This window comes from Dysidea avara, chromosome 9 (assembly GCF_963678975.1).
Source record: "Dysidea avara chromosome 9, odDysAvar1.4, whole genome shotgun sequence".
NCBI lineage: Eukaryota > Metazoa > Porifera > Demospongiae > Dictyoceratida > Dysideidae > Dysidea > Dysidea avara.
Window position 1 is genome coordinate 35,813,585 of NC_089280.1, and position 17,719 is coordinate 35,831,303.

Consider the following 17,719-nt stretch of genomic DNA (forward strand, 5'->3'; position numbering starts at 1 on the left):
CGAATACAGCGAGTACTCGAATACTTGCTATCAGATTTTGTACTCAGATAGTAAATTTAGTACCCGCGTATTCGCGAAGATCACATGAGCTGTATCACGTGTGCAGGCTATTAATTTTGTATGAATTATTGAGATTGATTACATGCATGGCGAAGCAAAAGAGAAGTAGCCATATATGGGAGTACTTCAAGTTGACAGATGTCTTAAAGAATGGTGAAACGATTTAAAAAGCCAGCTGTACTCTTTGTGATGATGTCCAGTTAGTGTACACTGGTGGAACCACAAACTTCTTCAATCATTTGCGACTTAAACATATTGACAAATACAAGACCGTGACTGGTGAAGATAGTAGCAGTAGTCACAAGTGACAAACTAATATTATTTCTTTTAATTGGTGTTGCTCACCAGACTACGCAGCAAAGGTAACAAACAGGATTGCTGAGTTTATCGTACGTGACAATGATGATACGCGACCAGTTTCAATAGTTGATGGAAATAGGTTTCAAAATCTTTTAGGATTGGTTGAACCTAATTATTCTATACCTTCACATACACACATCAGTTCTGTGATTCGCTGAATGTATCTCAATGTTAAAGAGCAATTGTGTAAGGAGTTGGAGTTGCAGTACCTAGCACTGACGACTGATTTGTGGACTAGTAATGCCACCAAAGCTTACCTTACAGTTACAGCACATTATATTGATGATAACTGGAGGATGGTCAGTCAAGTGCTCCAGACTCGTGAAATGCCAGAACAACATACTGGGGTTAATGGCTTCAAACTGGTGCAAAAGAATGGAACATACCTGATGATCACATTGTAGTAATCATTCATGACACTGTGGCAAACATGACAGTGGCTGTTGAAGGGGTGGGGTGGGATGACAGAGCTTATGATAAGAATTCTCTGTTGTCCTACCACAATGTCCTGACAAACCAAAATCAGCCTGACAAACCAAAATCGGCCGGACAATTGCCAAAATTGACTGGCATGAGATGAATGCCTAACATGTCTACTGTAGCATAGCAAATAAACATTATAGTGGTAAGACATCACATGCCTTACTGCAGCTGCTATGTGGTTAAAGTACACCAGTGGGTTGGCAATGGTACATTTATGGTCACTCCTTGGGTTGTAAGAATGTATACTATCTCCTGGCAACCAAGTGAATGTTATTGTTGATAGCATGCCAGCTCAGCCCTTAGGCTCTTTCTTTATGCTTTGATGGGACACTGTGTCCGGACAAACTGCATTATGGTCAGACATCTATGCAATTTGACCGGATTTTGTCCGGTGTCTGGACGTTATCATAAGCTCTGGGATGATGTAAGTTGTTTCGGCCACACATTGCACTGCAACTGGCGATCAACAGTGGTCTGTCAGACAGTGCGCTTACTCAGCTGGCAGCAGCTGCATGAAAGTTGGTAGGGCACTTTAAACACAGCAGTAATGCCATAGCAGCTTTAAAGCAAAAATAGAAACAAACTAATGTACCTGAACACCACCTTATCCAAGGTGTTACCACAAGGTGGAACTCCACTTACCAGATGTTTGAACACCTTGAAGAGCAGAGGTGGGCTGTATATGCTGTGTTATTTGATGATACTGTGAGTAGCACTGATTCTAAGCATTTGTACCTAAAAGATGATCAGTGGGTGATGATGGGACAAATGTAAAAGATTTTGAAGACTTTGCAGGTGGCCACAACAGAACTTTGTGAGGCTGAGGTAGTGGCAATGTCACTGGTTTACCCTGTTGTTAATGGTCTCCTTAAAAAGCATTTGATTTCTACCAACGGTGATGTATCAACTGTAAAGAGATTTAAACAAAGAGTTACAACAGAGATCAAGACGATTTAATCCAGATGGGTCAGACATTATGACTAAAATAGCCATATTATCCTCTGCACTTGACCCAAGATACCTTCAGCTGAAGTTTTTGAAAGAAGATCAACGATCTGCTGTTGTTGATAGGCTTAAACAGAAAGTTAAAGAACTAGAAGCAGATTCAGAAGACAATGAAGATGATGCTGAACAGAGCCATGGTAAAGATGAAGGAGTTGGTGAACAAGATACCCCTGTGAATACAGAAAAACCTCCAAGTGCCTTAGCATTCTTGCTGGAGTGTGACAACAATGATGTAGATAATCTAAATGAAGCTGAAGTGCAGGTGAAATAGATACTTAACAGAGCCTCCTTTAAAGTGTGATGAGCCCGGAAACTGTTGCCTAGATTGGTGGAAAATTAATGGTGGGCGTTTTCGATACTTATATACACCACCAACATCTGTGCTGGCTGAAAGAAGTCAATTTTAATCTGCTCAGCTTTGAAAGATGTTTCTTAAATTCTTATATCTTAATTCCCAGTGATCCAGGTCATATATGCATTAACAAATTATGTATTTGAGTGAACTGACATTGTTGGTATACAGAAGTACTGCTTTTACTTGTCATTTACAAATTTTAACTTGATAATTCATTTAAAAGTTTATACAATAAAATTACGTGTAAGTATTAGGGTAATAATTGTAGATCTTCACTGCATTGTGGTCAGTTGCTAAAGTGAATAAAGTAATGTAAAGTGTAAACATGCACATGTGACTAGCTATATTAAATAGCAAGTATTTGGGAGTACTCAATCGTTAACATTAAAGAGTACTCGAATACTAAAAATCTATGATTGTTTCCGCCCTAAATTTGACCAAGAGAAGAATTATCTGGAGCATATGGAACTGTACCTGATTGTAAAAGGGGTCAAAGAGAAGAGAAAACTGGCAGTGCTTCTTGATCCCTCTGTTGCAGGCTCATTTTCACAAAGGAAAAGTAAATTATGCTATCGTTGTAGTAATTAGGCAACTATAGTCCAAGTGACTATCGATACAAAATTATTTTAGTGATAATAGTGAGAAGAAAGGTAAAGTTTGTTGTGCAGAACTCAGACAGGAACAGAAAGTCAAAGGCAGCCAAGTGGATGGATGTCACAAGTGAGTGGGGAGGCTAAAAAACAATCTAGTCTGTTTCTGTGTTAAAGACACCAGATTGTGTTCACTCACAATCAAACTGGAACTTAACAGAGCTGAAGTTGACATAGGAGCTGCTATCACTATATGCAAGGAAAATGTATTTTCCACAAGTCTGTTTGAAGCCTCACAAGTCACCTTACAGACATACACTGGTCAACCAAGAAAGTATTAGGGAAACTACATGTCAAATATGAGAATTACAATGGGATACACAATCTGTTTTGGTTGAAGATTTTGGGCCAAACTTGATGGGTTGGAATTGTATATTACATACAGTTGGATAGCAAGAGTCTGCTGGTGACATTTTGACAAAATTAATTGAAGATATCTTGAGAATCATGAGATTTCAAAGGCGATGTCATTGAAAGGATACTCAAACCCAAGTTTTGCCACCCACATTCTGTTCCATATCATTTGAAGAAGGTAATCAAGTGAGAACTCAAGTTTATGAGACTACTGCAGCCAGTCAAAGACAGTGATTGGGACACCTTGTTAGTTTCCGTACCCGAAGTGGACGGAAATATTCGGTTATCTGGGGATTATAAAGTTACAGTCAATCCCATCCTCAAAGTGGACGAGTACTCACAACCTAAACCTCCAGAGTTGTTGGCCAAACCCACAAGTGGCCAAAAGTATACAAGGCTGGGTTTGTCTGCAGCATATCAGCAGATGTTGTTAGATGAAGATTCGTCAAAGTGAGTCCAGTCCGCGAAATAGATTAGGCCAAGCTAGCTAATGTAAATAACACATTTGGGACTGTTTCAATTGTTGATTACCTTTTAGAGTTGCAGCAGCCCCAGCAACAGCCCTTGTTTGCTACATAGATGATCTGCTGGTGATCGGTCAAACTTAGAACATTCACAGAATTTAGATAGATTTCTTAATGAACAAGAAAGCCATTTGAAAAGTACATATTCTTACAACCACAAATTAAGTACCTCGGATACTGTATTGATGAGAAGATATTCACACATCTTCAGCCAATTAAGCTTGAGCCATCTAACAGGTGCCTATAATTATATCCCTATTAACAAGGCAGAACTGGTGGCCCAATATTGATGACATTGAAATAGCTAGTGGAGCATGTCAAGTAGTTTGCAACTCTCTGCACCATGGATGTGGCCTTCTAACCTTTTGGTTAGAGTTCATTGGACTTTGCAGGGCTATTTTTTGTTTGGTTCAACAAATGAGTTTTAATGTGTCATGCAGGACTGTGTAGTATATAACAGTTGATCATTAAAGATGTACATGAATGTATGTACGTATGAATAAGTTAATGTACAAATCAATCACACTAATAAACAGTAAAACCGATGATCAATGAGTTTCGTATGTACAAACAAATGATTACATAACAGTTAATGATGTTCAAAATAATTAACTAACAAGTTTTCGTACTATACTACCATGTTGTACCATCAATAGATCCTGCACACTGTAGTATATTCCACTTGCTCTGAAATCCTTGAATTACAGCTGTTAAATTATCTCCAGTAGAAACTAGGAAGTTAATGTACACTGAATTGAAATAGCTTTACAGGTTTTGTGAACTATTTGACACACTGTGTACCGAGCTAGACCAAACAATGGGCAATACTGCAATACTCTAGGCATCCACAATGTTACAGCAACACACCTCTCAACTGAGACTGGCCTCCTCATGCTAGTGTTTGCCTTCTGAAATAACGGCTGCAGATTATGACAAAGGTAATCAAATGTTGTTTTGCATTCCCTGAAATTCTCCCTCCAGTCACAGGGACCAAAATGGTTCAATACAACGTCCTCCCACCATGTTGACGACCTGATAAACATCCAAACACTTCTAAGGTACTGTCCAAATAGGTAGGAAATTGCTACTTGCATTAGAGCTATAAATACCATAAACGTAGCCTTTTGCCTTGCATTACAACATCACCTTGATTGTAAAGAGTGGCTTCGTACGTTCTTCATGAAAGAAATCCGTAACAAAGTTGTATCACATGCAAAGGCATGTTTACTATCACTTCAAAATATTGACTGTGGGTTTCAGAACTCTTACGAAATAGTGATTGTGGTTTTCAAAAGCTGTGATCAAGTTTTTACTTGTCTAAACATCTATGGTTGGTTCAAATCGATCCAAACTCGCTCGCATTTCACGTATTCGCACTACAGTATAAACACACAGTATGTGCTCTCCCCACCAAAGGTCAAATACATGATGGCACTATATCTAAAAATACATGTCATATGCAAGGAGTACTATATAAGGGAGTACTATATATTTATGTGGAAAATTTTATAAAAAGTGCACGATGATTTTTGTTGTGCCACTATGTTAAAACTAAAGCTCAGGTATAAGTATATTGTTATGTTATTACAACAATCCTGAGACTAAATTATAATAGCATTAGATTGTAACTCAGCTCTAGACCCTATAAACTTCTCCCATGGTAGCATAGCAATACATGCAACTTCATACCCACTCAGTCTATTTCTGCTAGTTTGTGAGGATTAGAAAGTCCAAGACTTCTTGTTATCTGGCTTTGGCTTTTTAAAGCAGCATTATAATAATATATTAGAGCTGCTTCTGGCAACTCAGTACAAGAAAAGCATGGAATAGGGTCACTACATGGAATAGGGTCACTGCATGGAATAGGGTCACTGCATGGAATAGGGTCACTGCATGGAATAGGGTCACTCCATGGAATAGGGTCACTCCATGGAATAGGGTCACTACATGGAATAGGGTCACTACATGGAATAGGGTCACTACATGGAATAGGGTCACTCCCTGCATGGAATAGGGTCACTGCATGGAATAGGGTCACTGCATGGAATAGGGTCACTGCATGGAATAGGGTCACTGCATGGAATAGGGTCACTGCATGGAATAGGGTCACTGCATGGAATAGGGTCACTGCATGGAATAGGGTCACTTTGTATTTGAAAAGAATCTGCAAGCGATATGTCACACGCCACCCAGAAAATACCACCTCTTTACTATTTAATTTCATATTTAAATTGATATGATGTTTTATCTATCTTGTTTTTTAAAGTGCATCATACAAAATAGCTTGGCAGTAAAACAAGACACATCCAAGAAATTAAAGTAACTGGCAACAGAAATAGTTGATTGCAACCAGCTATATGTAATAAACAAACTTGCAACGGTGGGCCATAATCATTGACTACACTCAGTCCTGTGACTTTTAACTCAAATTGGCCGTAATTTGGCTGTTCTTTCCTTTACACTGAAAAAGGTGGTAGTAGAGCGGTTTAGCTAGCAAAAATGAGCAAATTCTGCACTTTGTGCAGAAAGTATGAAACTTTGTACATAGTACCTACCATGAAGTGTATTTTGAGATGTGGAGCCATTGCAGATTTGACCTTTGATATCCTCTACAGTTCATTTTATGCTCAAAAATAGTGACTTTTGTCTATATATCACCCATACAACACTCAATTTATTCAAACTAGGTGCCAAATTGAAGATCTTTATCCAAGAAACAAGTTGATACTTGTTGCAAGCTCATAGCATATTCCATTTCAAAGTTATGGTAATTTTTAACAGTAGCAAATTCATAGAAATCTAACTGCCCACGCAATTACACTCTTCATCTACATTCTTGTTTGCCACTCAATTTTTGTATATTTTTAAGCTCACCATGAACACTGCAGGTTACATATACAATCAAAAAGTGGAGAGAGACATCCAGGGGTGGGGCATGTACCCTCTTCTTTTGTGGTAATAGTTAAATAAAAGTAATTCATAATTATACGTATGTTGCTCTATCAACAGTTTTAACTACAATGGGGGTTCTGTAATAGTTCATTGGGGGAGGGGGTGCTCTTTTACTTAAAAAAAAACTTTTTCTCTGGCCCTAATGGCACTCCCTTCCACCCACATGTCTCTATGGAAAACAAGCTAGAAGAAAAACATAAAAAGGGAAAAATAAAGAATTTCCCTATAGAAAAGACACCTAAAAGAACCTACAGAAGCCCAGGAGCTGGTAGATGCCCCTCTGCAACAGCAAGATCTATTGCTGGGGACACACCAACATGCTTAGAGTGTGATCGAGAACCACGGATGCACATGATGAAGCAGCAAAGCAAGGAGAACCCCAAACTACAACGGAGCCAGCCCATCACCACTGAATATGGGGAACTCCACTTCTTACTAAATAATTGAGCCAAATGCTTGTACGTAGGTGGTAGTGGCTGCTTTCCCCATTCCACTGGAGGAAGAAAAAAAAATCACCTTTGACAAAGGGTGCTTTTTTACCCTCTTTGACAAATGAACTTCTTAGTATATAAATCTAAATCTCAGTGAATACATCAACAACTGTAATATTGAATGAAATACATGACACGTGTATTTTGCCAGGTACAACAGCCCAGAACTGTACCTGAGAATACAAGCACGAGATTACTTCTCATTATTCTTAGGTACTTCAGAGGTTGTACCTGAGAATGCACCTGTGAGAGTCTAAAATATCCTAGGTGCATGGCATGCCCCTTTAGATGTCACGTGTGTAAACTAGCTATGAACACAAAGATCTTTATACCATCGTCCCCCATTACTCTCATTGTGACTCCCCTTTAGCCATTTCCTAGATGAAGGTCTGACTGATAGTACTGTTTCTAAACCTATATGCTAAATTTTATTGCTGTAAAGCTTTGGAAAATACTTTTTGGAGTCGTTAGCTTTTTAGCTATACTTGCAAACATGGAGCATATTTTGCTATATAGAACCAAATTGTGAAACACAAATTGTCTAGTTGATTATGCCCTCAGACTCCACCACATCTTGAGTGTGTGTCTCTCTAAAGGCAAATATATATTTAAGGGGATACAAAATGTAGGTATAGGTCAGGACCTCTCCCTATAGTGAGTTCACAATATCAATACGGTGTGTTAGATAGGTATAAGGCTTTTAAGGTTTTTCAGCAAATGTGACTGATAGTAGCATGTATAACCTTAGAGCTTATGGAATAAAATATTATATAGAAGCAAACTATAACCATAAACAACCTTAAATTTGAGTTTAATCTGATGACAAAACTACATAAAGTATGACGTTTGTTGATTTATCTCACAGGAGTATTATATATAACCCTTATGCCTCACCCCTGGATATCTCTCCATGTTTTGGTTGTATATGTAACCTGTAGTGCTCATGGTTATATTAAAAATAAATAATTAAATGGCAAATAAAGAATGCAGATTAAGGGTGTAAATGAGTGGGCGGTTGACTTTATATCAGTGAATTTGCTGCTGATAAAAATTACCACAACTTTGAAATGGAATATGCTATGAACTTGCAACTAGAATTGACCACAAAATGGAGAGGATTGGTCTGCTACCAATTAAGTGAGGATACAGTTAGGCCTCAGGGAATTATGCTCCAAATTCTCATCATTATTCTATTCCAAATTTCTCCAAAATAGTTATCATTATGCTCTTATTATTCCCAAAATATACTCATTATTCTCAAAATTATTCCTAATTTTTTAAAAAAAATGTTCAACTTTTGCAATTTATAATGTTTAGCAGGATTTTGGTACAGTAATTATGTTATTCTATTAGACAGGAAAGTTAGCTTGTAGCTGCTAACTTAGTCACTGTTGCAATACAGTAAAAATTATTCCGCCACTGTTCTGTTAGAGTAGGTGACTGCTCTATTAGAGTATCTTAATCTCAACTTATGTGAAATCGCATATTATGCCAATCATGCTCTTAAATCACTTCAAAATGCCAGAATAATTTCCTATTTGTTTATCCCATCATTATGCTCAAAATTATGCAGGCATAATTCCCAGACCCCTAGATACAGTTCTAAATCAATTTCAATAATAACAAACAAAGATGAATAAATTAAGCCATGACAATAATGTGTTCTATACAACGACATGATTGTGTTGTATATATATAGCAAATATTGATTGGTCTCCAGTATGTGCAGTGATCAAGATTGCTGAGGGTGCATGCTAATACATACGTATCAGACTCTACAGTAGTGATTAGACTTTTAGACAATAAAAGACTCAGATTTATAGTTTATTATTATCAAGTCCCACATAATTAAAAGTCACACACACACACGCACACACACACGCACGCACGCACACACACACACACACAAAGCACACACACACACACACACACACACACACACACACACACACACACACACACACACACACACACACACACACACACACACACACACACACACACACACTACTTCTATCTGGGTATTGGAATGCTCACACAAGTAGCAACCATTAATTTTGGCTTTAAGAAAGAGTTTTTAGGAAAACTCAATTGATGCAGCTATGGAAGCTTAGTAATTAGCAAATCAGCATTATTATTTGCTTGAAAAGATAATTATGTGTGAGCATATTACTTCTGACACAACTTACTGGCATCACATTAAGGTTTATGCACAGCATAAGAATGACTTGGAATTTTCTATTAATGTTTTTATGTTGTCTAAGGAATGATTCTCTCCGTTGCCCTGTGTTAGTATTGCAAATCTGATATAGCTTGCAGAAAATTACCTCCTGGAGTTTAATTGACAGCATGTGTTATACACACCAATGAATTGCTTTTACTTTAAGTATCATTGAGTGAGATTCAGTCCCAGATGCTATATCATTATTATCCAGTTCAACAGTTAATTGACTGCTTTATCAGAATAAATGGAACAGTTTCTATTACAGTAGTTTGCTCTTAATTGAATTTCTGATATTTCCCCCAAGGTGCATTTTTTAGTATGGTGATTTAGGCATTCCATAAAAGTGTTTTATAAAGAAAAACATTTTGTTGCAATAGATGAATTTCATAATAACTAAAGTTGCCCCTAGCAACCTGAATTTTACAATATTTGTAGGGATAAATGTCTATAGTAACATCTCCAAATTTTAAAAGGATAGCATATATAGGTCATGAGATATAACATTTTAAAATTTGTCATTTTTCCATACATTGTCTATGAGAGGGGACAACAGTTGCCCCTTCTGGGCAATCACATAAATAATGTGTGGGAAAACAACAAATTCAATTAATGTCATTTCTCAATTTAACATTATTTGTAGCTGTGAATCTCACAATTAACCTCTCCAAATTTTAAAATGATGGAGCATGTAGATCATGAGATATGACATTTTGAAATTTGTGGTTTTCCCATACATTATCCATGTGATTTTCCAGAAGGGGCAACTGTCACCCCCTCCCACAGATAATTAATGTATGGGAAAACTGCAAACTTTAAAATGTCATATCTCATGACCTATATACGCTACTCTTTTAAAAATTGGAGATGTTACTTTTGACATTCACACCTACAAAATAATGTTGCTAGGGGCAATGGTTTAAAATTCCTTATTATGAAATTTATCTATTAGTGATGGGTCTTACCCTATTTTATATATTATATTCTGACAATTCAGAGGATGAAGAAGATGTGCATGCACAGGTGTTATAGTAGTGGTAACATCTGCCTTTGTAGCAATCAACACAGTTCTTGTATATGCATGCATCTGCACATATAATAGGACTGTATGATGTAGTTGCCCTCCGAGTTAGACTCTTGACTAAGTACTGGGCAGCTCACCATCGAGCAAGTTTAGAAACCAAAACAAAACTATTATTTACATGTGTATCAACATTTTTAATATTACGCTTTTGGGAAGGGACTGTAAAAAAAGTACTCTTTGTATGCTTGTAAAAATGCTGAAAATTGTGAATGATCCCTTACAAAAAATAATATGTCTAGCTACCAGTGTCTCAATGAGTCAATTGCCTCTAAGTAACTTTTGCATCAACACATATATCTGTACATAATCAAGATCAGATTCAACTTCAAAACATTCAAATCTCAAACTTTTCTTGTAAGGGCATGCACCCATGCAGACTCCCCAAGTATTGACATGCAAAATATACTAGTGTGAGGTACAGTTAATGATTTTAACACACTTTGTATACCACACATGACCCCCCCCCCCCCCCCCCCCCCCCCACGTTTGAATACTGTTCTCCGCTCCTGACATCATCCTGACATCATCCAATATCACCCATCCCTCACACCATTATTGATTGGAACAATTTACCAAACGAAATAATCGAATGCTCTACCCTAGATGAATTCTTGTATCACCTAAGTTTTGTATGATCACGTATGACTATTATTATTATTATTAGCGCTTTACAGTGACCAGCACTGAAGGTCTGACAGCAACATGTGCTACAGCCTTAGGATTACCTAACCTAATTTCAAGGACTTAGCCCTAATGACTTGACTTACTGACTGAATAAGGTGTAACAGAAAAGGGGCCAAAGTAAGGAAAAAAATCCCTCCAAACCCAGGATTCGAACTGCAGGTCACCCAATGTCTAGTCGGGGCCACACTCAGTCCTCCTCCAGGAGGGATGGATTTTTTTCCTAAAGTATTTATCATTAGACTAGCGGCTGGATCAAACATTAATTTTAGACAATCATATAAATTTGATTTACACAGAATGCATTGTGCTTATTATTTGGGGTTGTACAGTTGCACCCCCTGTGTTGTATCAGCCTTTGGCTGCCTTTCACAGTAATAAAATCCAATTTAGGATGACTAGAACAATTGAGTTATCATCATCCAATAGTGGATTAGAACAATCAAAATTTGGATGACTAGAACAATCAAAATTTGAACAATAATTTTATGATAAAGTTATCATCCAATATTGGATGACTAGAACAATCCAAATTTGGATGATTACTACTCATTTTGTTCACTATATAGGAGAAATGTGTCATTTCCATCTATTTTTGGATCGAGATACTGATAAAAATCTTCAAAAATAGGTCCACAATTTCCTTCAAACCAGAACTCAAGGAAGTAATTATGTAATTGTTTCCTTCTTAATATGTATATGAGAATTCTATAAACTAATCAGATATCTTTAAACTTTTATTAAAGTTTCATTGCTCTTAGCCAGATAGTAAATAGCCATCAATCATTTTCAAACTTGTAGACTAAATATCCAGTTGCTATTGCATGCCATACTATGAGAGAGTGATTCCCTTGGATTTGCCAGGGTAGATTTATAAATTTATAATGCTTCTTTGAAGAAGGCACGCTGAGTAAGCTATCTTTGTCCAATCACATTACACTAGTTGAGATATGTAAAGGTGTACATGACACAACAATAATTATAAAAATAAAACAATATGTGCATTTCTGAAGACAAAATTATTGTGATTTTCTGGTATTTACTCATACCACTTAGCTGCAGTATATAAACATTTCAATTAGCTACACAAATAATACTTACTACTTCTAACAGTAGCAACATCCATGCAGGGGCATCAGAGTAAAAGTGAAAGTGGTAAGACTCAGTCCTTAAGGCAGCTAGTATAGGGGGTCTGGGGTATGCTCCCCCAGGAAATTTGAATTTACATTTTGAAATGCTATTTGGAGGTAATTTTGGACTGTAATACTGTGGCTGTAGCTACCTCACTGTTATAGGACACTGACCAAAAAGTATTTCTGTAATATTTCAGTTTAGCTCTTACACCTTACCATTTGAGTTTATTACAAACAGAAAACCAAAGCTAAATACAACATTTATTTCTACACAAAGGAAGTGGACATGAAGCTGTTGGTGAAAGACAGTTATAAAAATACAGTGTTTGTGGTCATTAAATAAAAATACTAAGTATTGCATGAATTTTGAAAATTAGTTTGTTTCAGCCAAAAAGTGCCAGAGCCCTACTGGTCGCACCTACTCTGATACCCTTGGCAATACCAGCATGACTTGCACCACAAAGTGTAAAATCTCAGGAAGGTTAGATTCCTTGGTTATAGATTCCCTGAAATCGCAGGGATTCTAACCTTCTCTGAAATCTCAGGGAAAGTAACCTTCCTGAAATCTCAGGGAAAGTAACCTTCCCTGAAATCTCAGGGAATCTGAACATTAGTCATTGTTCACTATGCTAGATAATCAACTGAATAACTAATGACTCTACAACAATATAATATAAGTATAGCTAAACAATACCTATATATTCATTCGGGACTAACTTTTTGTTTCTTCAAGTTGTGGTAGCAGCCTGGAATATCTTGAATACTGCCACAAAATTAGATCCCACAATCAAATATGGTAAGTATCAGAGCTACCTTAATTAAAATAACATAAGGCCACTCCAAATAAATTCTCTGTTTCCTGTCCTGGTCTCAGGCATATTTGATTGTGGGCGGGCGATTCATTTCCATTATTCCATTATATACATAAGATTGGCAGCTTTCCATTAGTTATTTGCCTGACACAACCATAAAAGGCTATATAAAAGCAGTACCAATAACAATAAAAGCATGTTTAATGTTTGTACCTTCCTTTTTAAGTTGCAAAAATAATACAAACATGAATTTGTCCCAACATGACAATACATTGACATGTGAGTTGACACCCTTACAAGATGGCTTATACTGAGCCTGTACAGAATGACAGGAAAATCAGAAAATGATGGAAGATTACGAGATAATGGAATATTTAGAGCTCACAGTGCGGGCAATGGACGGGAAACAGAGAATTTGACCTAACAAGTTCAAGCAACACTACACATGTTATGTATATCAGACCAGCACTGACATCTCTAGAGCTAGTAGCTCAGCCATATTTTCATTCACACTATTTATAATACATACCAGTACCCCACTAAGCTTTGTTGCATTGTTTACTACAATTTCAAAAGTATCTGTAGTATTCCATTAGCTATCTGCCTTATCAGCACTACTGTGGTACACAACAACAACACCAAATTACCACAAACAGACAAATGGGGCAGGGTTCCATCCCTCAGAGGCTAGCCATTGAGGGTTTGTTAGCTATTGCCATCCCAGTTGGCCAAACCCCTCAACATGTTCACAAGTACACACGTTTGTATAACTATATACAAACAGATGAAACAAGTCCAGCTTGCAGTAACAGTTCAGACAAGAAAGGGTCATTCCATGTCAAATCAACAAGGAATTTAGGGTCACCTCTTGGATTTTGACGAAATTTGGTGTTTGTAGTATCTGTGGTGCTTATCACTCATGCAAATTTTTAGCTCCATACATTCCATAGTTTCTGATTTATGACCACAAATATTTTGAATATTTCATGAAAATTTGGTCCATCTCTAGTTACAAAATCAACTGCAACTTTGTACTGTGTAAATATTTTTAAATACAATTTTCACTGATGGAAGACTGTTGATTGACCTTTCCAGTGATCCCTAAATTATGGGATACCCACTTAATTATGGTTCAAAACTACTTCATTGAAAATTTTAATCCTTTATATTTTGAAAAATGCTGCTTGAAATTTTTCAATGTTTTTTGTGAATAATGATTGGGTCATAGTCTATGTTTGATAAAATTTTCGTGGTGGGACCACAATGGGCTCAAGAGATATAATGAATTATGTTGTGGTATGCGGTGGAATTTGCAGTCTATTATTGCTGTATTGGAGTGTACACCTCCAATAACCACTCACAACAAAGCCATGCCAAGTTTGTCTAACAGAGTGAAGGTGTCTAGGTACATTGCAACCTGTATTAATGACCACCTGTATTGAAAGACCACCTATAAGCTGCAGCTAATTTATACTTTAATTGGATCCTAATGTATAGCACCAAAGTATCAATCTTTTCTAGCAAATCCAAAAATGGTCCTTATTACAGGTTGACTATAAATGAGATCATCATGCACATTAATGTTGTACCATCTCTTCAGTTATACCTTATTTATTAAGTAAAATCTTGCCATAGTGCACTTACATACAATCCCCACTCTACACTATTCAAGTTACGTACATGGCTGCATAGTAGGGACCCGCCGATTATGCTGGCATAATTTGAGCATAATAGGTACCTAAAAGCATCGAGCATAATGCCAGCATAATAGGTTAAATATTTGTACGAGTGTAAATTCTTGCTGTAAAAATGACAATTGCAAAATAAGATCGATATACTCTAATAGAGCAGTCAGTAACTCTAATAGAACAATCATCAAACTGACTGTTCTATTAGAGTATATCGATCTTCTCTTACATGCAGGCATGCAGCAAGAATTTATTTGTGTTCCAGCCACTCATTTTTTTCTTTCTATATAGTGTTAAACTAGTAGCAAAGCATATGAACTAAGGCATGGACATTGAGCATAATCGAGCATAATAGGTAAATATTGAGCATTAATTTAAGCATAATAGGTGAATTTTTGAGCAGTGCAGCATAGCATAATAGGTAAAATTATGAGCATAATCGGCGGGTCCCTACTGCATAGACCTCCTCAAAAAGGATATCTGAGTACCTTGATAGCCTCATGATCTTACTTTATAATTGTACATAGAGGAACTCACCTAATATCGGACGGGCTCCAAAATCGGACGCAATTACTCGAGCCACAACAGGGATTTTTGAACAACTCATATGTCTTTAGATAGTTCAAGGCTGTGGGACTTTGGGCACCAAGTATCAGCTTTCTCGACTTCTTTGTCTGGTGGCAGCAGCCCTGCAAAGTCATTTCCGATTAATACGTATAATCGGAAAAAACAGTCGATTCACGGACACTCACCGTCTACATATCAGACTTGCATTCAATCAACAGTTTTCTACCTTAAAGTAGTAGAGTAACTCATCTACTTTCTAAATAACCCTGGTTTATTAAATCAAATCCTTTTAATCACGAATTACAAATCAAATAAAATGAGACGTCACTGGAGTAATAATCGCACCATAAATTTAAGTATACGGAAACTTGATTAAGTATACGTTGTTTGAGATACATATACGGAAAATGTTCACCGTATACTTTTACAAACACCGTTTACTTCCGTATACTTAAATTCATAGTGCGATTATTACTCCAGTGACGTCTCATTTTATTTGATTTGTAATTCGTGATTAAAAGGATTTGATTTAATAAACCAGGGATATTTAGAAAGTAGATGAGTTACTCTACTATTTTAAGGTAGAAAACTGTTGATTGAATGCAAGTCTGATATGTAGACGGTGAGTGTCCGTGAATCGACTGTTTTTTCCGATTATACGTATTAATCGGAAATGACTTTGCAGGGTTGCTGCCACCAGACAAAGAAGCTGAGAAAGCTGATACTTGGTGCCCAAAGTCCCACAGCCTTGAACTATCTAAAGACATATGAGTTGTTCAAAAATCCCTGTTGTAGCTCGAGTAATTACGTCCGATTTTGGAGCCCGTCCGATTTTAGGTGAGTTACTCTACATTTTGGACCCAAGACAAGTCTGTGTTTTCTCAAAAATTAACATGGTCCAGGGAATAGAAGAGTTACACTATATACAGTAGATGCATTACTTGTACCAAGAGTTTTTATATTATTAACACTTGCTTGCACCTCAATGCGTGATTTATAGTACTGTAATTACTAAAGTAGATCAGTACAGGTAAACGTTAAATATGTGGTCAACATGTTTACTTCCTATGTGAGTATGTGTATGAATTTATGACTTGATCTTCAAAGTGGTTGTGAATATAAAGTAATGTAGCAATTACTTTCACACATTGAGGTACAATTAATGCATGTAGCTATATGGTAAACCCCTCCATTGCTAGAACCATAATAAAGTGCTCATATTACAGAAGCCACAGAAGTGTCTTGGTCTAAATGTTATGTGCACCGCTAGAGTGGGAGTACAGTGTATAAACAGGTGTCCTGGTTATCAAGGTATCCATTCTGAGGAGTTCTGTTGTATGTACCTATATTGTACTTTGCGTGGGAGGATCAAAACGATGCCGCGTATTGTATTGTCCATACAGTACTAATCAGCTGCATAACTGTTATGCAGCTAATTGGGCAAATACAGTAGTTATGCGCTTATTTGGGCAAATACAGCACACTTGGGAAAATATAGTAGTTAGCTATGTGGAGAATAATTATTTAAGGAATGCTACGTAAACAACACACTGTAAATCGCTAAAACCAGCCAAACTAATCCTATAAGTTCGTTCTATGACTAGAAATAGATTATATGAACACTTACTGATATCCGTATCACCGAAAATCGCAGTGGTTTGAGTACTAGAGAAAATCGCTCCGAGCCAGACGACCAGGAAGTACAATATAACACTTAAAGCACCGCCTTGCTTGTGTGTACGAAAAATACAGTACTCGTGGGGGGTGTCTCGAGGTAAATACAGCACTCGGCTTCACCTCGTGCTGTATTCGCCTCGGCTATCACCCCCAGCACAAAGAAAGCACGTGCTGGACAACTGAATAAAAAGGACCAGATTGCTAAACGTTTAAAAGTCCCTGTGCTCATCAATGCGGCCCATCTCAGGAGAGGCATCAGAGGAGCGATGTGAGATGGACCTACTTCCACGTATGCACATTGTAGCTGACCGAAGTAAAGAAAAAGACAATGTGCATCGGATAAAAGCCAGAGTCTGACTGTAACTAGTAGAGCCGCGGCGAGATAGATGGTCAGCCAAACGACGGTAGAAAATAGTCTCGCGCAGCCAGACCACTATTTCTTCCCACGGCGCTTATCGATTAGAGATTAAAAGCGCCTGCTCGAAATAGGGTCTGGTACACTTCCAATAGGCCAGTTGTGACAGCACCTCGATTAGAATTTATAGGTGTTGATAATGCACCCTTAAAATTTAAATAAAAAGGAACCAGCATGCAATGGCGAATTCTTACGTGTGCTTGTTAA

General features: G+C 37.2%; 1 long non-coding RNA gene across 1 annotated transcript in view; it reads left to right on the top strand.

Annotated features, from left to right (window-relative positions):
* Positions 1-17,719, top strand: part of LOC136265957 (uncharacterized) — a 65,297-nt gene that overhangs the window by 46,806 nt on the left and 772 nt on the right. The window lies entirely within an intron of this gene.